At 35.3% G+C, this 27800-nt stretch overlaps 2 protein-coding genes across 11 annotated transcripts in view; one reads left to right on the forward strand and one right to left on the reverse strand.

Moving 5' to 3' along the window:
* OCIAD2 (OCIA domain containing 2) overlaps positions 1-27800 on the forward strand; it is a 1147735-nt gene that overhangs the window by 730253 nt on the left and 389682 nt on the right. The window lies entirely within an intron of this gene.
* WDFY3 (WD repeat and FYVE domain containing 3) overlaps positions 1-27800 on the reverse strand; it is a 309436-nt gene that overhangs the window by 250895 nt on the left and 30741 nt on the right. For 9 of the 10 annotated variants that reach the window (XM_050790042.1, XM_050790041.1, XM_050790040.1 and 6 more), the window contains one exon: positions 21783-21876. The exons of the other annotated variant lie outside the window; for it this stretch is intronic. The gene's annotated coding sequence lies outside the window, so the exon portion shown is untranslated. Of the gene's footprint in view, positions 1-21782; positions 21877-27800 lie in introns of those variants that run through there. 10 annotated transcript variants of the gene reach the window in all.

Raw genomic sequence — 27800 nt, forward strand, 5'->3', positions numbered from 1 at the left:
GAACTCAATACCTACGCATTGAAGGGTCTACTTGAACCCAAACACAACATCTCTAATTCAGCCTCTAAATAAGGGCATTATAAAGACCTTTAAGGCTCACTACTCTATGGAAAGGACTGTCAACCAATGGAAGAGAACCCTGACAGAGACAACATCATGAAAGTCTAGAAAAATGACACCATAGAAGATGCCATCATAGTTACAGAAAAAGCCATAAAAGCCATCAAGCCCAAAACAGTAAGTTCCTGTTGGAGAAAAATGTTCCCAGATGTTGTGCACGATTTCATAAGATGTATGATAGAGTTGATCAGGAAATTGTGAGAGACTGCAGATATAGCAAAAAAGGTGAGGGGTGAAGGGTTTCAAAATATGGATCTTGGAGAAACTCAAGAGCTAGTACATACCACATCAGAGGAATTAACAGAAGACAGCTTGATGAAGATGAGTGCTTCTGAACTAGTAGCAGACAATGAGGAGGAAGATGTAGAATAAGCAGTGCCAGAAAAAAATCAACATTAGACAATCTAGAAGAAGGATTCTGATTATCCAAGACTTCTTTTATAAGACATGGACTCTTCCATGATACAGGCACTGAAACTAAACCTAATGGCGGAAGAAGGATTGGAAAAGAAATATTTTTAGAGAAATAAAGCAAAAAAAAAAAAAAAGGAAGAAAGAAATTAAAATGTATTTCTGTAACATGACACCAGTGTGCCTGCCTCTCTTGCCTCCCTGGCCTCCCCTTCTACCTATTCCTTCCCTTCCACCTTCTCCACATCTTCTGCTTCTGCCACTCCTAAGACTGCAAAGACCAACTCCTTCTCTTCCTCCTCAGCCTACTCAATGTGAAGATGATGAGGATGAAGACCTTTATAATGATCCACTTTCACTCAATGAATGGTAAATACATGTTCTTTTCCTGATGATTTTCTTAGTAACATTTTCTTTTCTCCAGCTTACTTTAAGAATACATACATTAAGTGTAACATACAAAATACATGTTAATCAATTGTTCATGTTGGTGCTAAGCCTTCAACAGTAGGTTATTAGGGCCGAGCGCGGTGGCTCACACCTGTAATCCTAGCACTTTGGGAGGCTGAGGTGCGCGGATCACGAGGTCGGGAGATCGAGACTAGCCTGGCCAAAATAGTAAAACACCGTCTCTACTAAAAATACAAAAAATTAGCTGGGCGTGGTGGCAGGTGCTTGTAATCCCAGTTACTCAGGAAGCTGAGGCAGGAGAATCGCTTGAACTTGGAGGCTGCAATGGGCCAAGATCGCGCCATTGCACTCCAGCCCGGATGACAGTGCGAGATTCCATCTCAAAACAACAACAACAATAAAAAAAAAAAAAAAAAAGAAAAGAAAAAAACATAGGTTAGCAGTAGTTACATTTTGGGAGAGTCAAAAGTTATACATAAATTTTTGACTGCAAGGGCATTGGCAACCCTAAGCCCTGAGTTGCTCAAGGGTCAACTGTATCTTGTCAGTAAGCATGTGTAAAAACTCTCAATATAATTTAATCATTAGGAAAATGCACATCAAAACCACAATGAGACACCACTTAACACCTATTTGGATAGCTACTTTCCAAAAAAATGGAAAATAACAAGTGCTAGTAAGAATGTAGAGAAACTGGAACCCTCATGTATTGCTAGAAAAATGCAAAATGGTGCAGCCACTGTGGAAAACAAGTTTACTGGTTCCTCAAAAAGTTAAACAAAGAATTACCATACAACCCAGCAATTCTGTTTTCAAAAGAATTGAAAACAGTGACTCAAACAGAATCTCGTATGTCAATGTTATTATCAGCAATTTTCACAGTAATGAAAGGTGTTAATAACTCAGGTGTGTGTAAACAGATGAACAAATATATAAAATGTGTTATATACATACAGTAGAATATTATTCTTCTATAATAGAAATGAAATTCTGATACATGCAACAACATACATGAACCTTGAAAAGATTATACTAAGTGAAAAAAGTCAGACGCAAAATGACAAATATTGTATAATAATTCTTAATATAAAATACCTAGAACAGGCAAATTCATAGAGACAGAAAACAGAACAGAGGTGGCTAGGAGCCAGGAGAGAGGAGAATGGGAATTATTACCTAATGGGTACAGAGCTTCTGTTTGGCATGATGAAAAACTTCTGGAAATAGATAGTGGTGATGGTTACACAACATCCTGAACATATACAATGGTGCTGAATTGTACACTTAAATATTGTTAAAATGGTCATTTTTAGGTAGTATATATTCCACAATTTCAAAAAGGCATTTAAGATTGAATATTATTCCTGAAACAGAATTTAATTTGATCGAAAGTCTATCGCCACAAAATTTTCAGGCAAACATAAACTAATACAGTACTAGCTTCAAAGTATATATTCAGCATTAAAATAAGGCATCCAAGTCCCTGGCCACACTAAAGAAGAAGCCTATAAATGAACCCCAAAGGATTTGTTTTTATAGCAAGAACTTGGTATTCAAGCCAAGTTAAACTCACAAACACTCCACAGAAATAAAAGCCAAGTTCATTGCAGACTTGAGATCTTTAGTTGTCTATTTTTACTGTTTCTATTTCCACATCTAGAATTCTCTCTTTAAGCCAGTTTAAAAATGGGGCTCTCAAGAGAAAAATATGTGCACTCAAATTTTTAATAATCAAAACTGTAGAACCTCAGAGTAGTAGAAGCTTTAAGTGTACAGACCTCAATTAACAGGAACTGGGGGAAAAAGGTTTTAATTATACACACATACCCCTCGCTCACCCCCACAATGTGTTGCATGCTTTTGGCAAGTGCCACAAAACCAATTACTTACCATGTTGTTTTCTAATCAGGAATGCTATGATTTTCCACAAACTAATAAAGAACCTGTTTCATAATAAACTTAGTCCTGAAATTACATTTTATGTTCCTAATCCACAGAAGTAGAACCTTGTCAAATATTTAGGGGTAAGTATTACTCATAAAAAGATCAGTTTTATCATGCTGGATAGGTACAAGAAAACTGTCTTTTTTGTGGACAAGCTGTAATTTCAGAAAAGGGATGAACAACATTATAAACTAAAAACAGAATGACACAAAAATAACAGTTCAAGAAATGCAAAACGCAAGCAAAAGGTAAGTTCATCAGTTAATCTAGTAAGTTCACAAGAGATAGGCAGAGAAAAAATAATGAATACGGTTCTATGCAGCAACATCCTCCCATCATTATACCAGTTCTCTCTATCCTCTTCTTGCCAGAAAGCACTCTGTCATGCCATGATCACTACCACTGCTATTCTCAATGAGAAAAAGAAAACAAACGTGGACTTTACTTATGCAAATGATTTACAATCATTAGATGAAGAATTCACTGATTTTCCTTCCTGCCTCTGTTACAAGTATTTTCTGAAGAATACTGCAATTCTCACATATGATTATCAGCAGCAAGTGACTGATCAGTTTGTACTTAGGCAGGAGGGAAAAGCTATTCTGACACTCTAATGTAGTACTTCAACTGGATGTCAATGTATCAAGAATGTTGCTCCAAATAGAATACAAGAACTTAAAATTAAATGAAGAAATTCCAGAGCTCTACTGATCTCTAGTCATTCTGCCAAACAATGGACTCTTGATAAACTGAAAATGAATATACTGAATTAATAAAACAATTTCTATGGAAGTTATCAAATGAAAGTAATGTAATTTCAGTTCAAAATAACTGTAGTACAGACAAAATTCCATTAAGCAAATTAGAATTTTTGAGTATTTTCTATGTTACATTTAGACTCTGGCTGGCAAACATCTATAAGCTGTCTTTTTAGACTCATTGATAAAAGATGTTTGCTGGCTCTCCTCTAATAACATTAAACCACAAAAAAGAGATGAATAGATATATATTTTATATATCAAACAAAAACATATACATGAAACAAAGTATATAGCTATGAACAGATATATATTTTATATATCATACACACACAAAAAAGATGAATAGATACCTCTTTTTCGTGTGTGTGTGTGTTTTAGTGGAGAGATATAACTTTTAAAGCATCAATTGGCCAAGCCTTCTGAATTATTTCACTGCTTCATGGTAACATTACTAGTTTCTGACCTATTACCTTTTTTATCTTTTTTCTATAAACTTCAGTTTCATGGAAATGGTGAAGTTACAGAAGCCTAAAAGAGGTCAGGTCTGGTGTCAAGACCATTGAAAAGAAGCCAAGAAAGCCCAGGAGGCCAGTTGGCTAAAGCCTACTAGGCTAGTCCAAACCTTCCTCTTTACAAGGATAATTCACAATAACTGAAAACGTATAATCTAAGTCACTTAGTAAGGAAGTTTTAAAATAAATGATAATTACTAAAGCTAGGTGACAGATACATGAGTTGATTTTATGGATATCTGAAGTTTTCTATTCAAAAAGTTCAAAGTAAAATAAATTAACTTACATACTCTACACATAGTAGCAGATGTTTTTCTCATTCAGGCTTTACAATGTAAGACTACGGGACAAGGATAAATAGAGCATCTGGTACAGATAACCATCTCATTCCTTTTCTATTAAACACAGCAAATTCATTTCAAACTCCTTATGTTTTATAACTATGACTTCAAAATGTGAGGGCAATAATAAAAATCATTAGTAAATTTGAACATATATATACATATGTAAAAATTGGGAATGGTAAAAACCACCAAAAGCGAAGTCAAAAAACAAATGAGACAATTGGGAGAAAATACTTGCAATATACATTACAGATAAAGAACTAATATTCTCAACATTCAAAGAGCTTAATAATAATTTAAAAAGACCAAAACTCCTAGAGAAAAATGAAAAAAGATATAGACAGACATCTCCCCCTACATATATGGCTCTGATAGATGGGAAAAGATGTTAAACCTCACTCATAATAAGAAAAGTGCACATTCTAACTACACCAAAATACCTTTTCTTTGCCCTTCAGATTGGCAAAAATTCAAAAGCTTGACAATAGACTCTCTTGGTAAGGCGGTGGGAAAACAGGCACTCTCATACGTTGCTGATGGGAATGCAAAACAGTACAAACCCTATGGAAGGGAATTTGGTAACATCTAGCAAAACTACATAGGCGTTTACCACTTCAACCTAGTAATTCCACTCCTACATTTATCCTGAAGATACACCTCCAACAGTATGAAAAGACACAAGGTTATTAATTACAGCACTGTATAACTGTAAATTGCTAGAAACTATGTGGATACACAAACATAGAAAAGAAGATGAATGAACTGGTGTACATACACACAAAAGAATGATGACGACCTCTATGAACTGATATGGAATAACTTCCAGGGTATATTTTCCAGTGAAAACAGCTAAGTGCCAAAGTGTTTACACAGACAATATGCTATTTTCTGTGTGGGAAAAAAGGGGAAATAAGAAAACACACATATCTACTAATCATTATAAAACGAAACATTGGAAAGATAAATGAAAAAACAACAAGGTTGGTTATCTACCAGGGTAGCATGTTGTTTTTGTTTTTAGTGATATATGTGAAACAATTCTGAAACCATTTTAGATGGCACTCGTTTAGATCAAATGAGTAAAATGTTGGCATGATTGGGAGCCCATGTTCTCATTATAGAAAAATGGAGAATTGGAGGTATCAATGCGAATTTTTATTTTGAAAAAAATATACCCATATTCACATATGTATATGCATGTTACATGGGCATATACATGCAACACATGCACATATTTGTGTGTGTGTGTGTGTGTGTATACACATATACATGTATACATTTTCTAGCTTGTTCCCTGATAGGGCCTAGAAGCAAAGATACCCAGCAATAACATACATACCAAAGCATCCAGATCTTGGTTTCTAATACTATCACCCAATAAGAAGGACCAGGGCTCCTAGGAGAAATGACTGACTCCAGTGCTGGGCAGTAAACGCACAAGATGAAACTTATTATAAAGCATGAAAATAATGACTTGCTTAAAAAAATGATGGGAACACATAAAAGGATACAAGAGCCAGCATGAAGAAGGTGCCACTGGTGAGGACTGGAACCATATGAGCTCCAAAATATTTACAGACAGTTAACGAAATGTTAAGCATTAAGGGAAAAATAGGAAACCATAAATTCAAATTAACAATAAATACAACAATACACATAGATAAAGAGAAGGGCTCTTACTACAGTAGAACACTGAGTAATAACTGGTAAATGCAGAGAGTATAAATGCAAATCACTTTGCAACTATAATAGCAAAGATTGATTCAAGCAAGTATCATCAATGGATGCAAATACAGGGGATGAAATGTTATGAGGAGTTGTATATTTTAACTGTCTTAAAGTGTCTCCCTCCCAGTAGACAGTTTATTAGTTGCAAGGAACACGTAGTAATATGGTTTGGCTGTGTCCCTACCCAAATCTCATTTTGAATTGTAGCTCCCATAATCCCCACATGTCATGGGAGGGACCCGGTGGGAGGTAATTGAACCATAGGGGTGGTTACCTCCATGCTGTTCTCATGATAGTGAGGGAGTTCGCAAGAGATCTGATGGTTTTGTAAGGGACTTTTTCCCTTTTGTTCGGTACTTCTCTCTCCTGTCTCCATGTGAAGAAGGGTGTGTTTGCTTCCCCTTCCACCATGATTGTAAGTTTCCTGAGGTCTCCCCAGCCATGTGGAACTGTGTGTCAATTAAACTTCTTTCTTTTATAAGTCACCCAGTCTCAGGTATTTCTTCACAGCAGCGTGAAAACGAACTAATACATGTAGTAACTACATAGTGGAAAAATCAGACAATGAAATGGTCAAAATTTCCATCACAAATGAAAGGCAGAACAGTTGGCACCTATAGATGTGATATGCTCAGAAAGATATATTCCTTATCTAATATTCCATCCAGGAATGTATAACCTGAAATCTTATCAAGAGGAAACATCAAACAAATAAAAAAATAAGGAACAAACAAAAAGTAAGAAAACAAACAAAAAATAACTTCTGAAAAAGGAGAGAAAGGATGACTGTGTACTTTTAAAATGTCATATAATAAAAGATAAAGGTTGAAGAATTATTCTAGATTAAAGGATACTAAAAAGACATCAAATATAAATGCAACATATGATCACTGACTAATTCCTTCACTGGAGGAGAAGAAAACTGCCTTAGAAGGCATTTATTCAGATAACAAAATTAGAAAATGGCAGATTAAAGTAAGAATGTTAAGTCTACTTAGGTTTTTAGACTGCTAATGTAAGAGATGATCCTTATTCTTAGAAATCTACGCAAACACATTTAGGACTAAAGGGCTATAATATGTTCAATGTAACTCTCAAATGGCTAAATGAAAAGAATAAATACCTGCATGCATGTATATTTACAAATATATACATACATGCACAAAGTGAGAAAAAGTGAGTAATAAAGCATTTGGAACAAAAGGCTAACAATAGATGAATCTGGATAAAGGGTACATGGATGCTCTTTATATTATTTTTGCAACTTTTCTGCAAGTTTGAAATTATTTCCAAAAAAATCATTATATTCAGGAACTAACACATTATTTTTCTCTCTAAAATCCGTTCCTTCTTTTATAATTCCTACACAGCTGAAAAGGACCAGTGCCAACTAGTCATCCCACTAGAAACGACAGTTAACCTAGATTACTCAATAGTTTCATTTCCTTCCTTTTCTATAACTCCTACACCCCAAAGGAGAATTTCCTAAGGGAATATCATTAATATGACCTTTGTTTTCTCCAATCATACCAAATTGGTGTAGGACCTAATCACTTAGCATTTCTCATCTGACTTACTGCTACAATCTACGAATGATCACCGTTCCTCCAGTCTTGGACCTAAATCATTCTACACACTGCTACAGAGTGACTTCCCTCAATGAAATGTGAATATGTCACTCCCTGTATTTCTTAATTTGTCCTAAATATAGGTAGGAAAGAACTTAACTTGAAAAAAACACTAATAAAATATATTATTTTGGATCTTGAGAAGCAAGTAAGCAAAAATTACTGCCCAGAGACTTAAAAGCTGGTATAACGTAATTGATATAGTCATAAAACAACTGCAAGAGCCTTCTCGGATGCAATCTTAAAGCAACTGCTATTAAGGAATATATTCAGTGCCTTTTATACAAATAATGTAAGAACCCTGGAAGAAGGAAAGGTAATTAAAAGCAAAGAAGGGAAAAGAAATGCAAGGAAAAGAAGGGAAGGAAAAGAAATGGAAAGGCAGAAAATTGAAAAGAAGGGAAGGAAAAAGTTAAAAGAAAAGTCTATTAGTAAAACAGAGATTGGTCTAGCATTAAAATGTTAGCATTTTAAGATAACCCTCTCTCAATTATTCCTAACGAAATAGCAAGCATAAACAGAGAAAAGTATTTTTTATGTCTTTATCAATATCTGACATTTTATCAAATGTTACTTGAGAACAGTATTATTCATAATCAATATTTATCAATATATATTGATAAATATTGCTTAAATATTTATAAGCAAATATGGAACCAAGTTTCTATTGCTTTCTTTTTTTTTTTTTTTTTTTTTTTTTTTGAGACCAAGTCTCACTCTGTCACCCAGGCTGGTGTGCTGTGAATGACACAATCCCAGCTCACTGCAACCTCAACCTCCCGAGTTCAAGCAATTCTCTGCCTCAGCCTCCCTAGTAGCTGTGATGCCACCATGCCTGGCTAATGTTTACATTTTTAGTAGAGGCAAGGTTTCACCATCTTGGCCCAGGTTGGTCTTGAATTCCTGACCTCGTGATCCACCCACCTTGGCCTCTCAAAGTGCTGGGATTACAGACGTTAGCCACCGTGCCTGGCCTGTTTTCATTTTTAGATTTTCAATTTCTCAATTCAAGGCATCAATATATAACTATACATTTATTGTATATAAAAATATACACATATACAGCATATATGTATAATATACATAAAAGTTACACAATATATATCTGTATCCGGATTCTAGTATCCTACTTCAGCACCTATACCTGTAGATTTTAGATATCAGTAAAAAGTTTTAAGTAACTTTTATGTTGAATGTCAAGTTGCACAATAACAACTAGATTTTATAAATAAAAACATTTATTGATATTTCATACTGAGAATATAAAATACAACAGATAGCCAAATACACATTGAAGAGTCTCCTCAAGACAAAAAGCTTGCTTCTTATATTTCTTTTCCAGTTTATAGATGGAAAAGAAAACAAACTAAACAGAGGCAATAAACATGTCACACTACAGCCTCCTCTCCCCCTAAAAAGTTGTTTTAATCATCACATTCAATCTTTTTATAACAAATAACATTTGTTCTTTAAACTTCAATTTAAAAATTGTACGTGTGAGTGTGTGTGTGTCAAGGGAGACAGAGTAAAGGATCAAAGATCAATTCAGTTTATAGATGGGTTCTTTTGTTAGGTTTCTATAGGTCTAAGCATGTAAATATGGCCAACAGTACAGTAAGAATTTTTTTTTTCAATCTTATTGCTTTTACCGAAGCAAAGTCTGTTTTGTTGTTGTTGCTGCTGTTTTCTGAGACAGGGTCTCACTCTACTTGCTCAGCCTGGAGTGCAGTGGCACCATCAAAGCTCCCTGCAGCCTCAGCCTACTGGACTCAAGGGATCCTCCTGCCTCAGCCTTCTCAGTAATTAAGACTACAGGTGTGCGCCACCATGCCAGCAATCCCCCTGCCTCAGTCTCCTGAAGTGTGGGATTATAAGCGGGAGCCACCACACCCAGCCAAGGAATCCCATATGCAACAGAGTTATTTAATTTACTCCTTGTATATTGCTTAAAGCATTAAATGACAGATAAAAATGGAAGCGTTTGGCCTATCTTCTATTCAGCTGGGACACGTGCTGTGAGATCTTTGAACTTACAAAAGCAGTTAGCCTGTCTCTTTAGGTTTGCAAATAATGAAAGAGGGGAAAATCATCATAGTCTTTGGGGGTAAATAAGTTAAGAATATGCCACCCCAAAATGCCATTCTGGCATACTGACTACTTAAGTTAAAAGCACTTAAAAAAACAGCAGGTACAAGAAGATCATTCTGACCATACTGTTTCTTAGAAGTAGGAGATGAAATTCCTATATTGGAAAGAAAACAGCATTCTTATCATCAAGAATAAGAAGTTGAGGCCAAAGGAAATCTGTACAAACAACTCTGTTACACAAATTCTTATCATCCCAACCACTTCTCTGCCCACTTGACTACCCTAGCCCAAGCCCCTCTGCCTTATCACATTTTTTGCAAGTTACTGCTCTTTGTCCAACTCAGTATATAAGTGTTTGTCTTTCACTGCTTCTTTGGGTCTTCATTTCTTTATGAGGCTCCTATGCCACATAAAGCTGTTATTAAATAAATGTGTATGCTTTTCTCCTGTTAATGGCAATTTAATTCTTGGGCCCAACTATTACCCTAAGAGGATGGAGGTAAAATTTTGCCTCTCCTACAGGGGAAGAGATTCTTAATAAAGTTCTTATCAATCTCTAATGCTAATAAAATTCTTAGTAGCGAGTTCCATACACCATGCTCCAAGCATGAAAATAAAACTTCCAGGCCAGGTATGGTGGCTCATGCCTGTAATCCCAGCACTTTGGGAGGCTAAGGCAGGTGGATCACCTGAGGTCAGGAGTTCTAAACCAGCCTGGCCAACATGGTGAAACCCCATCTCTACTAAAAATTCAAAAATTAGCCAGTTGGGGTAGTGTGCACCCATAGTCCCAGCTACTCAGGAGGCTGAGGTGGGAGAATCGACAGAGCTCAGGAGGTCAAGGCTGCAATGAGTCATGATTGTGAGTTAGATATTATTTTCTAATGCCAAACTGCAAAAACTGTGATCAGCTTATTTTTTTGTTAATATAAAAATTTTTATAAATAAATTCCTAAAAGCTACATTAATGGGGGAAGCACTCAGGCTATAAACATACACATTCACATAGGCACAATGATTTTAGGGCACAGCCCTGAGAGATTAAAGGAATCTTTTTCTATACAAAAAAAAAAAAATTAATTGCAATATTTTAATACCTAACAATTAGATCTATTTTATTAAAAAGTAGATTTCTGAAAAGTTATTTTCTAGCATTTACAATATTTCTTAGGATACTATCATTGCAGAGGTTTCTACAATGTAAAATGAATAGAAATACGTACACAGCTTTATATCCATATTCTATTTCCTAGGCATTGGCTAATTTTTCTGTGTAGGACTTTATTCTTTACAAAGGCATTTCACATTTAGTTGACCATTTATCTTGATCCTCACAATAACCTTCTGGGAAGAAAGCTAACATATGCCAAATACCTACCATATGCCAGGCTCCACATTCAGGGTTTACATGAACAATCTCTTTAATCCTAACAACAATCACATGAAGTAGATACTATCAATTCCATTTTTACAAAACAGAACATTGAGAATAAGAATTAAGTAGCCCAAGGTCACATGCTAGAAACCAGAAAAACCAGGCCTTAGAAACAGGTCTGTCTGCCTTAACACCCAATCCTCTGCTCTTTCACCTACACAATGTTGTTTCATCATCACAAAGGAGGAAATGGTCAGAGGAAAAGGTATACCTGAACAGGGCTGCTTAGTTTAGTATGTGGTAGGAACAGCATTTAAAACTAAAATCCTGTGCTTCTAAAACTTTTCCTACTACAGTACCTTCCAACTACAGTACCTACACAATCATTATAAAGCATAAAGATATAGCCAAAGTATAAGATCATGGCTTCAAATTTGCCCTTGAAAATTTGCAAGAACCAGTACAATATACTATTACATGTACACTTCCATGGAAAACCTCATAGCATTCCTACAAAAGGTTTAATGCTCACAACCTCCTTTGCTCTTCCAGTAGTAGTTAAGCTCAGAAGAGAAAATCTAAAGGTGTTTCTTCATTCACTCATTCAGCTACTTAGCTAGCACAGAATGGACAATTAACCCTCTAGGTGCTGAGGACTATGATTTCCAAGTCTCTTCCCTCTTTATTAAGTAACTCACCTAGTATCATGCCTCAGTGCCATATACATTTCCTTTAACCTCTTTCTTTTCCTATTATTTTCCAATTTCTACTCTATTAGCCTCAAAGAAACCTCTCTTAATTGTTCCCATTTGTTAACTTCAACCAAGTAATAACTACTTCTAGTCACTATCTAATGCCCTGGGAAGTTTTTAAAAATATATCTCATGTGGCTTCCTGCTCCTGTGGCAGGAATACTTTCTGACTTCACTAGGCAGACCCAGGAAGAAACAAATGGACAATGTGGATTTTTACAAGAAAGTTGGTCTGGACTCTTCAAAAAGTCAGTATTATCAAAAAAGAAAGGAAGAGAGAAAGAAAAAGAGATGAATAGTGAAAAGAAGCAGGATAAGGGAAACTAATCTAGATTTTTTAAAGAATAAAGAGACATAAGCAAATGCAATATGTAGACCTTAACTAGATTGTTGTTTGAAAAAAACTATAAAGGAAGTTTTGAGGACAACTGGAGAATTAAGATATGGACTGAATTTAACACAGAACTATTGTTCTTTTTCACATATGTTAATTAATAAGTGGTCATGTAAACAAAGTCCTTATTTCTATGAGATGCAGATTAAAGTATGTAGTTTTTAAGAGTAAAATGTCATAAGGTCTGAAATTACTTTCAAATGGTCCAGCAGTATCACACCCCTCTCTAAAATGTACATATTCCACAAGAATATATGTAGCAAAATGTTGGTAATTATTGAATCAAGGTTGAAGGTGTTTGGATGTTCACTGTATTATTCATTAAACATTTCTGCATGCTTAAATTTTTCAAAATACAAAACTCGGTTTAAAAAGGTAAGGGGGAGATTAATCCATTGGGCAGTCTACACTTGTTTTCAGATTTCTAGTATTCTTCTTTGAAACGGAGTCTCTCTCTGTCACCCAGGCTGGAGTATAGCACAATCTAGGCTCACTACAACCTCTGCCTCCCAGGTTCAAGCAATTCTCCTGCCTTAGCCTCCCAAGTAGGTGGGATTACAGGTGTCCGCCATCTCGCCCAGCTAATTTTTGTATTTTTTTTTAAGTAGAGATGGGGTTTCACCATATTGGCCAGGCTGGTCTTGAGCTCCTGACCTCAAGTGATCACCCGCCTCGGCTTCCCAAAGTGCTGGGATTACAGATGTGAGCCACTGCACCCAACCTAGATATCTAGTATTATTGATAGAGCAGAAATAACAACTTCCTCTTAGTCTACAAAGTGCTAACTGCTAAATCTTAAAAGGGTTACCACTCTAATCAGGTTCTGAGGAAGAATACACAAAATTACAACTCTACTCTTTTTTTTTCCTTCCATAAACAAATGTATATCACCAATACTTTAAGTATAAAACCATATAATTTTCCCATGGTACCAAATATGATAATGTGTGGGTATACTGCACAAATCTTTTCTTAAATCATGTTTTTCATAGTTTTCATTAGAACGTCTTACCAAGGTCAACAGAGGGTAAAGGAGCAAATTGTATTTTTATAAAAATCTGTTATTTGCATATACCTTATACAATCTCACAGATGTTATTTTCTATTTATTACGTAGTAAGTACTTTTGTCTTATTCTTAAATGGTCCAATCACCCTGAGACCCAGGCCTTAGGCAAAGCATGCAGACAATGAGGAGTACAATGAACCTAAAGAAAGTTAGAAAGATGGCTACGGTCACCACACATTTTTGCAGAAATACACTTCAGAGAAAACAAGTTTTTTACAAACCTATGCTTCTTCAAAATACAGTTCTAACATAAGATACCACTGAAAACCTCATTCATTTATGTTCACACACCATTTTACACTATTAAATTAGACTTAAAATGTATTCCCATTCCAGATGAATAAGCTAAAGGCTATGAAAATAAGTCTTCCACAAAATCCCAACATCCATGCAGGCAAGAAAAAGCAAAGGGCTAACTCAAATTAAAAACGTATATCAAAACGTTTTTTCTTTGGGTATTACTAAAATTATTTAAATACTAAAGGTATTTATTTTCTTCTTGCACATATCCCCTTCTTAGAGAAACTGCCCTTTCCCTACTCACTGAAAAGGGACTTTATTGTGAACACCTAACTAGACTCTTCCAACGATAGCTGACTGAACAGTGTTAGACATCCTCCATGTTGTGAGATAAATGGGTTCTCTTCCCTAGCAAGTTAGAATTTAGAATTTTATGAGCTATTTATCTATGGGGACTATAGGCTAGCTGAATTTAACACTCACAATTGACCACTGTACACTGATAAGAAAGTAGAGACCATTTAGCAAAACAAAACAAAAACAAAAAACACAGGCAACTACAGAAAAAGGAGAGGAGGCACCTAAAAATATTCAGGTCCTCAGAAGCCTGGCTGTACTTCCTGTACTGAGATCTATAGTATGTGTCACCAGGAAAATTGTCTTCAAAACAGCCATCAGGGGTGAGGCGGGAAGGTAAATATGGACATCTATGTAGATACAGATGTAAACTTCCAAAGAAACAAATGAGTTAAATTACCATACTAAATACCAAAAATATGATTAGAACATAGCAACGCCTGGGATTCAATTACTAATCAATACATTCTTCCCAAAGTAGGATGGTAACCTTCTTTGGAGTCACTTGCGAAGATAGAACAAATCATTTCTGGTCCAAACTTTCTTTATTAGTGTGCATTTTCTTACTTTTATCAGCAATAGAATAAAATGTTTGAAACCTGTGTTTAATATTAATGAATATTCACAGACTATCAGCTTTAACTATAAATTCAAATATAATAAAAATGCCTTATGTCCTTTTAGGGTAGAGAAAGAAATAAGCAATGTCTTTCTTCATGTATTAGAGAGGCAGGATAGGAGAGCAGTCAAATGCATGGGCCCTGGAGCCAGACTCCTAGGTTTGAATTCAGGCTCTGCCATTGCTAATCCTGTGACGTTGGGTCAGTTACTTCTCCTGTCCAATAGTATAAAATTAGAATAATAATAATAGAATCTATCTCATAGGATTATAAGAAAAATAAATGACATGATGTGTTTTTAAAAAATCCTAGGAAACAGTCAATGTGAGCTGCCATTAATATTATTTTTAATAATAATTAGCTATTATTCTGGTAATGGGTGGATTTCAAACATATTCATAACATTATAAAACTGAATTCCTTCAACAGGGAGACTCTCTAATAGGTACAGGAAATAAAAAACATAAAAATGTATGATCCAAGAAACAGGAGCAATAAAGATAAACTCATATTTTTAAAAACCCTCATCGCCTAGACTATCTAATTCTATAGTGGGGCCTCCATAATAACAAACCATGAAGTGTTTTTTCATGAGGGATACTCTGTTTTTTGATAAAATTCTGTAAAGGTTTCAGTAACTCCTGACCACAGAAGGAAGCCTTATTCCTAAATGTCCTTTCATCACTCAGAAACAGCAAAGCATTAGGATTATCTACTGATGTTGGAAGAAGACAAAGGTTTAAAAAAAAAAAAAAAAAATCTCAAAAAGTTTTAATTTTAAACCATCACTGGTTCAGAGATGACTACGAAAACACATTCTTATAGGGCTTTTTGAAATTTGTTTTGGACTAGGCAATTATATAGGTAAGAAACAGCTAGAGATGTTGTTAAGGAGAAAAACAATTCTTGCATCATAAACATATGATACATGATTTGCTTCCTACAAAACATGCAGTATGATCAAATAAGAGAGCCAAGCTGAAAGGTCAAAAATTAAGGGGAAGAGAAGAAATGATGAGGTAGAAGGGAGGGAAGGAGACCATTATAAATAATTTCAACTATTTGGAGGAGGCAAGAATCAAAATATCCTAATTTTTATAGAAAATACAAAGTAGTTAAAACTTAACAACTTACAAAGTAGTTTCAAACTAACTACTTTGTTAAGTTTAAAAAAGCAAGCAAAGACTAAAAAGAACCTGTACTTCCTTCCCTATATGTTTTGAAATCTGGTAATTCTTTAACTCATATTTCAATCCGGAATATAGGCATATTCACAAAAAATTATTCATTCAATCAAAAAATACTGAATCTGTATTTTCAAAATACGATCCTCGGCTAGGCTTTTTTAGGTGCCTCACCCAATACACACAAAGACGATAATAAGCAGCTTCAGAGTCTGTATTTCTGATTTTTTTTAATTTTCCTTTTTCCTTCTATATCACTTACATTTCAAATTCCATATTTCACTTTACTTAGGCATAGATCCTTTTTCTAAAAGGAGAAAGAGTTTAGCTTTCTTAGGATGCAACCAAGGGGCCTTAGTCATCTCACAACCAGATTAATCCATGTAAAGATGCCTTTTAGTAGAGATATTCATAAAACTGAGGCACCCTCAAGGGACACTCACAGGACCACAGGGAATGACTTGACCTTTATAAGGCAATGAAGAGAAAAGGCATCCCTTCTCCCCACTTCTTTCCCCTATGTGAAAACAAAACAAAATAAGAAACAGAAAAGGGGGGCTAGTGGTTAACGTTAAAAAAGAAAATGAAAACTTGACATCCTAGTGCTTGTACTTTTTAAGAACTTATTGACTACAAAAATATCACCTCTGACCTAAGCAAAGAGAACACACTTATTCCCTCTATTTCCTTTTTCTCTCCTTTCTTTGTAAGTCAATAATTTAAGTGATGCCTTTAAACTTATATCTTTTTATGCAAACTCTATTCTATTTTTCAAAAATAAACATCACTTCTTGGCTTTTGGCTAAGATCAAGTGAAAAAATAAAGTCAATATGCTAATAAAATATGTAACCAATCAACTAAATACCAAGGGATATATATATATGATCATTTGCTGTGGACATGATTTTGTTTATATTTCAATCTCAAAAATTCTGAAGTAAAAATGAAGTAAAAAAAAAAAAGTGATGCTTATTAACAACAAATAGCAGCTAATATAAATTTAGCTTCTACTTACTGTGTGCCAGGCACAGTATTAAGTCCTTTATAAGCATTATCACATTTAATCCTTTGATACTTCTAAGTATTACTAATAAACCCATGTTACAGATGAGGAAATAAGAAGATATCAGAAAATCTGTCCTGGGGTAAAGAGCTGTAAGCAGGCCAGGTGTGGTGGCTCACGCCTGTAATCCCAGCACTTTGGGAGGCTGAGGTGGGAGGATCATGAGGTCAGGAGTTCAAGACCATCCTGGCCAACATGGTGAAACCCTGTCTCTACTAAAAATACAAAAAATTCACTGGCATGGTGGTAGGTGCCTGTAATCCCAGCTACTCAGGAGGCTGAGGCAGGAGAATTGCTTGAACCCAGGAGGCAGAGGTTGCAGTGAGCCGAGATCGCACCACTGCACTTCAGCCTGGGTGACAGTGTGACACTCCGTCTAAAAAAATTAAAAAATAAAAAAGCTGTAAGCAGTAATATGATTTAAACTAGAAAACATGATTAAGTTTGAGACCTTAACCAAACAAAACACATATTACACTGCAATTTTTTCACTTTCATATCTGCTTTATTAATACACCTTTTTTTAAATCATACTGTTGATAAAGATCAATGTATAATTTGTCCCCAAAACAAGTGCTAAGTAAGGGATACTAAGGGTTGAAAATCAATGTGATGTGGCCATACAAACATCAGGCTCTATTTAATAAATCAAAAGTCTACAGAAAAAGGAAAAAAGTTTCACAACAGAAGATAAAGTGGTGATTAAAAAGATTAGTATTTCTAAGTCTTAAATTGTAAGTATCACTTGTTCAAAGGAAAGAAAATTGAATTAGATTTTAAAATCCTAAAATTCTATTTAGTAATGCAATTTTATTTTGCCACTTACTTTTTTCTGATTATAAGAACTTTTTGTACTTTGTAATTTAAACTTCACTTTAAGTATCTTTACTCATTTACATTTTCCTGAGTTCCCTTTCAGCTTTTTAAACTCTCTCAACACATGTTTTCTTTCTAATACATTTGACACAGACTTTCATTTCTGGGTGATGTTTTTCTAAACTATAAAATTTGCAACATTATTTTCTTCAAAGAATCTAAAGCCTAAAATCTAGTCGTAAATCTATCCAGTTCTAGAAGTTTTCATAATAAAAAGAAGGTATATTACAAAACAAAACTCTCAGCTCAGTATCCTGGTAACAGCATCCTAAGAGCTTAAGCTTAAACCTTCCCCTTTGCCATAATCATTTCAACAGACCTTCCCCTTTGCCATCAATTCAACAGTTTTTTCTAAGAAAAAAAATTATCAATTGTTCAAAAATAAGAATGCTTTCCCCAGTCCACTATAGGTGGACCAAAAGAAAGTCTTAAATCTATATATGACTTCTGCTAACCATGCTAACAAGTGAAAAAGAAAACCACATAGAAATCCTATTAAATTATATTTACTCAATTTCTGTATAGTATGACTTAAACGTCCAAATCTAGTGAGACTTAAAAATGTCTCATCGTTTCTAACAATGAGGTGTTTGTTTACTATTAAATGTATTTTATTTACAGTAATTCACAAATAATTATAATTAAACAACTACTTATAAAAATAACCACTTGTAAAATCATGTAAAAATCATGTCATCATATGGTTAAGAAGTATAAGCTCCATCTACCCTAATGAAGTTTGTAAAAATAATCTTTTCTCCACGAACTTGAGATTTTCTTAAGACTAAATTTACTAAAGAAATGTTATTCCACATGTTACACACACACCGCTTATAGAATAACTCCTACAGATAATGCCAACTAGGTCAAATTTCACTTCCAGAAACACAACTATACTACCTTCCATAACAAGAATTACAAAATGAACCCATAAAATTAGTTTCCAAGTATGATGATGGTTGATTTGGGGTGTCAACATGACTGGATTAAGGGATACCCAGTGAAATGGTTTGGCTTTGTGTCCCCACCCAAATTTCACCTTGAACTGTAACCTCCATAATCCCCATGTGTCAAGGGCGGGGCCAGGTGGAGGTAATCGGCTCATGGGGGAGGATTCCCCCATGCTGGTGTTGTGATAATGAGTGACTCTCATGGGATCTGATGGTAAGTGTCTGGCATTTCCTCTGCTGGCATTCATTCTCCTGCTGCCCAGTGAAGATGTACCTTCCGTCATGATTGTAAGTTTCCTGAGGTCTCCCCAGCCATGCAGAACTGTAATCCCAGCACTTCAGAGGCTGAGGCGGGTGGATCACCTGAAGTCAGGAATTGGAGACCAGCCTGGCCAACATGGCAAAACCCTGTCTCTACTGAAAATACAAAAAACTCAGCTGGACATGGTGACGCACACCTGTAATCCCAGCTACTCGGGAGGCTGAGGCACGAGAATCTCTTGAACCCAGGAGGCGGAAGTTACAGTGAGTCAAAGTCACATCACTGCACTCCAGCCTGGGCAACAAGACAGAAACTTCACTCAAAAAGAAAAAAAAAAAAAAAATCTGGACACAAGAGACATGCACAGAAGGAAGGCCATGCACAGAGACACAGGGAAAAGACAGCCACCTAAAAGCCAAGAAAACAGGACTGGAACAAATCCTTCCCTCAGAGGCCTCAGAAGGAGCCAACCCTGCAACACTGACTTCAGACTTCTATCATACAGACAGCGAGACCATAAATTCCTGTCATTTAAGCCACCCAGTTTTTTGTACTTTGTTATAGCAGCCCTAACAAACTAATGTATGTGGCAAGAGATAGCACACATATACTTAATTCAAAATAACTTCTATCAACAATACCAAAGTTAGCCTCCATTTAGGACTCAAGGAGATGCCCCAAGGTCTTTATTAAGAAAAAAAATATTAGTCCATACCAGAAAATCTTAGGACCACAGATATTTTAGTGAGCTGGGACCTCTGCAGTCATATAATCTAATCTACTCATTTCAAAAATTGATGATGATAATGATAACGATGTGCCAGGAACTGTTTGAATACATATGTTAATTCTTCATAACAATACCATGAGCTACCACTATCATCTGCTCCTTTTTTAAGATGTAGAAATTGATGTCCAGAAGTAAAGATCACAAAGCTAGTATGTGGCAATGCCAGGATCTGAATAAATTCAGGTGCACAGAGAAAAAGTAATTCACCCAAAATCATAGTTGGCAGCTGAGCTGGGTACCTAATAGTATGTCTCCTATATTCAAATCTTTTTTTCTCAAAAAGTCAAATGAAAAAGCTTTCCTTTCTCAAAATATCTTATTGCACTGTACCATTTTATTCATGAAAGTCAAATAAATGTCCATCAACTGGTGCATGGATACACAAACTGTGGACTATCCAAACAATGAAATACTACCCAGCATTAAAAGTATCAGAAGTTTTATCCTTTTTAATGCCGGGTAACATAGATGAATGCAATAACATGGATAAATCTTTAAAGTATTACAATATTCCCCCTTTATCCATGATTTCACTCTCCATGGTTCCAATTACCTACAATCCAAAAACATTATACACAATAAGATATTTTGATAGAAACCATAGTCACATAACTTTCACTGTAATACTTGTTATTATAATTGTTATATTTTATTAGTAGTTATTGTTAATCTCTTACTGTGCCTAATGTATAAATTATATTTGGTTACAGGTAAGTATGTATAGAAAAAATATAGTATACATAGGGTTCCCTACTATCTGTGGTTTCAGGCTTCCACTGGGTGTCTTGGAACATATCCCTCTCTGATAAGGGGAGACTACCACACATGTGGAGGAAGTACTACTACAGCTTATTACTAGTTATCCACATTTTAGTAGGAATAAGTGAGATCTTTTTCAGAGAACAGGCTTTAAAATAAAGAAAGCCAATGCAAAGCTTTTAAATTACCATGTCCTAAGCTACAATTTGTCTAAAGATATCTGACTGAAGAATCAAATTCTGTTCCGGCAAATTAGTATCGAGTACTTAGTTAGCCTTTCTTTGGGATCTGGATTATAAGGTATTATGCTTGGGAGGCAGTGGTAAGCAGGCTTCACCTCACAAAGAATAGAAATGTGATGATAGCTAGTTCCCAAAGAGAGAGAGAAGAATGAGATCGACATGCAGAGAAGAGACACTCTGCTGAGAGCCTGCAGGAAATCTTATTGTCTTTGGTACTGGGTTCTTATTGTGCAGTCCAGCTGCATTTCTGTTCTTGGATCCTGTGGCATCTCCTGGGACACTCCCAAAAGTTTTCCCATTTTTGGTTACAATAATTTGATTACTTGCAATCAACGGAGAACCAACATGATCAAAAAGGTACGCTATCTAAAGCTGAAGAACATTATTGAAAAACTAATAACCTCATGTAAAAAATAAACGTCTTAATAACAACAAAGTAAAACATTAAAACTAAGATAGCCACAGTGCTCTCAAGGGCCTCACAAGATAGTGTATTCCTTAAACTAGTCACTCAAATAAACTACAATGGATTAAAGAGTTCCAAAGCATGTGCTTTAAAAACAACTAGATTTTTCCAGGAAAAAACAAGAGGAAATGATGCTTTAAAAATACGACTTTTATCATCTGTAGGTATCTACAAGAAAAGTAATGTTGATTTAAAGCCAAAATTGAAACTGAAGATAACTTATTATAATGTAGCCCTGTTTTGGTGCAGAAAACTAAGAGCCAACAAGCAAAGAAGGCTTGCCCAAGCTTACCAGTCATCAGTGGTAAAGGACGGTTGAAACCCAACTCCTGAATCACAAGTCACTGGTCTTGCTGCTGCACAATAACGCAGCAAAGACAATCACAATTCTGTTCCTAGCTCTTTTTTCAACAAATAAAACAATCCTAAAACTGACCTGATTCTCTGTTCTGGGCTGGCATGAACCTGCTTAGAAATGATAAGAATGGCAGGCACTTTCTTCCTGAAGCAGACGTGGAGAAGTATTATACCTGATGAAGGAAAGGAAAAGAAAACTCAGTTTATGTTCAGAATATGCATCATGAGTCATTCATTTTCTACTGATTCTCTTTACCTCCTTACTTGCTGTCTTGCTTGTTTAATAATGGAACATATAGCACTTCATTTAAAATAGATTAAATTTGCTATTAAAAATCCATGAAAAATATAAAGTTATTTAAAGCTGCTCTCTATAGACCATCTGATTCCACTTCTTCATTTTACTGATAAGGAAACTTTGACCTGGAGAAGTTATGGGAAGAATCAATGACAACACAGCTACTTAGTGTTAGAGCCAGATTCAGAACTCAACCCTTACCACTTCTGGTCCAGGACTCATTTATATATCACAGACCACACTGCCATTTTTCTTGGAGAAAAAATTCTTGCTATTTCTCTAGGTGTATTTGTCATGCATCTCAAGATAAATGTGGTATAGAGCTGAATTGATTTGTTCTAAATTAAAATTTTAAAAATTGCTGCCTCATTCAAAGGTCACACTCTAGTCTCAAATTATTCGGGTTGTCTTATACAGGATATATAAATGTTTCCTTTCATTTACCAGTCAATATTTCAATATGAAGACATTAGCATATGAATCATGAAATCTAGTTTCTAGGCCTCTGGTAACTCTGCTCTCAACAAGTCTATATTGTAATCAAACACATTTTTGGTCCTAAAGCTCTTTAATTCAAAAATGAGGAGCCTAGACTAATTCCTAGGGGCCTTCTAACTCTAAAATGTTATACCAAAGAATAGCATCATCTTTAATGACATTCACCTTTTTAGATGAGCTATGTGTTTTTGTTATATAACTTTATTTGTTAAACTCTTTTAATCATATTATTATAGTTCAAACAAAACCAGTAATATTGCCTTCAACAGACAGGTAATTATTCAAAAACCTAACCAATAATAACCCAGTTTTGCTGGTCTATCTCATTACCTGGCTGGTTCTTATATTACAGAAACCCAGCTAGAAGTAGAAGAAAAATCCTTCTTTTTCATTTTTAAATATATAGATTTATAGAGTACATGAGATGTTTTGATACAGGCATATAATGTGTAATAATCACATCAGGGTAAATGGGGTGTCCATTATCTCAAGCATTTATTTTTTTGTGTTATGAACATTTCAATTATACTTAGTCACTTTTAATGTACAATAAATTATTGTTAACTACAGTCACCCTGTTGTGCTACCAAATACTAGATCTTCCACATTCTTTCTAACTATATTTTTGTAACCATTAACCATCCCCACCCTTGTCCCACCCACTACCCTGCCCAGCTTCTGGTAACCAACATTCTGTTCTCTATTTATGAGTTCAATTGTTTTAATTTTTCGCTCCCAGAAATGAGTGAGGACATGCAAAGTTTGTCTTTCTGCACCTGGCTTATTTTGCTTAACGCAATGTCCTCCAGTTTCACCTATGTTATTGCAAATGACAGGATCTCATTCTTTTTTACAGCTGAATAGTATTCCAATGTGTGTGAACCACATTTTCTTTATCCATTTGTCTGTTGATGTATACTTAGTTTGCATCCGAATCTTGGCTATTGGTAACAGTGCTTATAAATATGAAAGTGTAGATATCTCTTTGATAATACTGATTTCCTTTCTTTCCAGTATAAACCTGGTAGTGGGATTGCTGGATCACATGGCAGTTCTATTTTTAGGTTTTTAGGAACCTGCATACTGTTCTCTATAATGTCTGATTTGCATTCCCATCAACAGTGTACAAGGGTTCCCTTTTCTCCACATCCTTGTCAGCATTTGTTATTGCCTGTCTTTTGCATAAAAGCCATTTTAACGGGATGAGATGGTATCTCATTATGGTTTTGATTAGAATTTCTTTGATGATCAATGACACTGAGCACTTTTTCATACATGTTTGTGTGCCATATGTATGTCTTCTTTTGAGAAATGTCTATTCTGATCTTTTGCCCATTTTTTAAATCAGATTAAGGAAAAGTACTCTTTAAAAGTCTACCTCTTGGGTAGTTTCTAAGAAATATCCTGAATTATTTCCTCAAATCATTGATCTGGTTATTCATCCAATAAGTTTTTACTGAGTCACTTGCCAGATGGCACATACATAGAGGCTTAAAGAGACAGAAAGCTTTAAAACAAGATAATTCTAGTGAAATACTGAGTGCTATTAGGAATTCAGGTGGCAGTAGAGAGTGGGTAGAAGTAATGACATGTCTCCTAAATTATGACTTCAGATTATGGCTTATCTTTTAATATATTAATTACTACATACAACAATTATTTGGAACATTTAAAATTCAAAGCAAAATAATAGAATGAACATCCAGATAACTGTCACCCAACTCAAGAACCTAAGGGTAAGTTATTGGTATTGTTCTACTAATTTGCTCCTCCTCCATTCCATGCTCTGCCTCCCTTATCCCTGCCACTCCCTGTAACTGCAATCCTGTATTTTGTGTTTATCATTACTTTGCTTTTTAAACAGTATATCACATAGGTACATCTTCCTGAACAATACATTTGCTTGGTTCTGAATTCTATAAAAATGGTATCAAAATCTATCCTCCTGTCTTATAGGATTTGATTTTTTAATTCAATATTATGTTTCCAAAACTCACCCATGTTGTTGCATATAGTTGTAGTTCATTCATTTTCACTGCAGAATAATACTCATTGTACAAACATACCACAATTTAATTATCCGTTCTCTTGTCAATAGCTTATTTTCCCCTCCAAGTTTTGTTTTGTTTTGCTATTACGAACATTTATGCTATAAAAGTTCTAACACGTGTCATGTTCCACATGTGTCCGAGTTTCTCTTAAGTACATGCCTAAGAGTTAGGGAGTAATCTTAAATTTAACTTTTCATCATGATGCCAATTTTTACTTTCCCTAAAGTGTGTCTGGCAATTTATAACTCCACTACCAACAGGTAGTAGCGGAACTACCACATCTACAGCCTCTCCAACAGGTAGTAATGGCAACTTTTTAATGCTGGGGTATAAAATGGCATCTAATTGTGGTCTTAGTTTGCACTTCCTTGCCAGTTAATGATGCTGAATATTTCTTCATGTTTCTTGGCTACCTCATATTTTCTATTGTATGGAATGCCTATTCATATATTTTACCCATTTTCCTCCTGAGTTATTTGCCATTTCCATATTGTTTCATGTGTATTTTATATGTATTTGGATGCTCATTACTTGGTTTTACCAGTCTTGACCAAATACAGGCAATTGTTGAGATAAGGGAGCAGAAGCAAAAATAGCAGGCGGCCAGAAAACTGGCAACAGCAAGTTAGAGTACCAATGATTTTCTCAACCCATTTTTTAATATAAATGTAATCTACAGACATCTTAAAGTATCAGAAATCTAAAATATTATAAAATCAATCTAGATTTACAATCCTTCATTTTAATATAAACTGAGCCAAGAGCAAATGCTACAAAATGATTTCAGTACATTCTAACTGCAATATGCAATATAATATAATTCTCAGGAATCAAGTTTTACATAGGTCACAATTTAGACCACAATTTAAAGTTACCATTTTGACCCTGACATTTTACATATTTTTACTTCAGGCTTTGCTTGCCTCCAATTTAGAATAAGTCAGTTACATTGTCAGAGGGTTAAGTTTAAATGTATATGTACATTATGTATAAAAACTAAATTTCAAACTTAAACTATGTAAATTGAAATGCCACAGAAACCTGAATTCCAGACTTAGCTAGATGATCAGCTATATCTCCCTGGCCTATCTATGTCTTCTGAGTTGGTTTTCTTACATTAATATTTAAAATGGAAATTGTGCCCGGTAAGTTCCAAGACCCTTTGAATCAATGATAACTCTTTGGGCTGGGAGTGGTGGCTCATGCCTGTAATTCCAGCTCTTTGGGAGGCCGAGGCAGGACTATTACTTGAGAACAGCAGTTTGATACCACCCTGGGTAACATAGTGAGACCCCATCTCTACAAAAAATTAAAAAATTAGCTAGGCATGGTGGCACACACCTATAGTTCTAGGTACTTAGGAGGCTGAGGCAGGAGGACCACTTGAGTCCAGGAGATGGAGGCCACAGTGAGCTTTAAACATGCCACTGCCCTTCAGCCTGGGCGGCATAGCGAGATCCTGTCTCTTTAAAAAATATATATATTTGGCTTGAAGATCAATGAGAAAATTTTTTTCCAAATAGCCCAAAAAGATTTTATGGGGTCTCTTTCCAAACTTTATACAAAATAGCCAGCTAAACTAAATAATAACAAAAAATAAATGTTCTGAAAAAAAATTTTTAACAAGCAGTTTTATAGTCCTCCTAAGGCCTCCCAGGACTCCTGCCAGATAATCTGATGAAAAGCATCATACAAGAAAAAAAAATTCAAAAGCCACAGGCAATCAGAAGAGAACTTCCAGAATCTCTCATGACATTTACCTCCCCACCTGAATCTGTACCCTTTTACTGAATTTCAGGATTCACATCAAAATCTAACTCCTCCACTTTGCTACTAGATGTTACATGCCTAGAACGCCAATGTGACTGCTCTAGGAAATCCCACTTCTTTCTCCTATGCCATCAATTTCCGCCTTCCAATAAAGCAAAATCATTGGCAAATACATTTCCAATCATTAGAAAACAAACAACAAAACCTCTCAACTCCTTATACGCCTCTAGGTGATGGCCAATATCTTTGATTCCTTTTTTAGCAAAACATCACAAACATATACTCCCTGTCTAAAAGTATACTTTCATTCAAATTTAACCCACTCCAATTAGACTTTTACTACACAACACATCACTGAAACTTAAGGTCATCAATTACCTGAATATTGTTAAATCCAAAGGCCTGTTAGTCCTCATCTTTCTTGACTTATCTGCAGCATTTGGCATGACATATCACATACTGATACACTTTCTTTTCTTGGCTTCCAGAACCAACTCTACTGGTTTCACCTTATCTCACTGACCTCTCCTTATCAGCCTTCTTTGCTAGTTCTTCCTCTGCTTGACCTCTAAAGTTCAACTTCTTATCCTTCTTCTCTAACCCACTGGCAAGTATTATTGACTTTATCTACAAAAATACTGAGAATCTGACCACTTCTCGCCACTTGCATAGTTAGTATTTTGGTCAAAGTCTGTATTGTCTCTCGCTTGGATTTTTGCCATAGGTTAGTAACTGGCCTCCCAACTTCTACCCTTGTCCTATTTTCAAGTCCTTTCTCATCAAAGTAGCCAGAGTGATCCAGACAACCTAACATAAATAATAAATCGCATAACATCTGCTCCCAAAATCTCCCAATGGTTTACCATCACACTCAGAGTAAGTCATTTTTTTTTTTAATGACATAAAAGAACCTATAAAATTTGGCCCCCGTTACCTCTCACTTCATTTCCTACTAACTTCCTTGCCATTCTTTTTACAGGGCAGGCACATCCTTGCCTTGGGGCCTTTATACTTGCTATTCTCTCCCTATATGCTTTTCCAAGAGATGATTACAGTAGATCCTTCCTTATCTGTGTGGGTTGGGGATTGGATATGTTCCAAGACCCCCAGTACATGCTTGAAAACTCAAATAGTACTGAATCCTATATCTACTACATTTTTCCCCATACATATATACCTGTGATAAAATTTAATTTATAAATGAGGCATAGTACTCTTATGCTTTGGGGCCATTATTAAGTAAAATAAGTGTTATTTGGATATAAGCACTGTGATAATCTGACAGGTGTATTTCCCTTCTGTTCCTATTTGTCTATGTCCTTCCATGAAAATGTAAATCTATGCGGGCAATGGTTTTGTTTAGTTTGATGCTACAGTTCCAATGCCTAGAAAAGAATCTGGTACATAGCAGGCATCCAATTAACATTTTTTTAAAATAAACAAACAGTTACACTCTTAGGGCTAAAAATGGGACTCTTTC

This window comes from Macaca thibetana, chromosome 5 (assembly GCF_024542745.1).
Source record: "Macaca thibetana thibetana isolate TM-01 chromosome 5, ASM2454274v1, whole genome shotgun sequence".
In the NCBI taxonomy this organism is placed as follows: Eukaryota; Metazoa; Chordata; class Mammalia; order Primates; family Cercopithecidae; genus Macaca; species Macaca thibetana.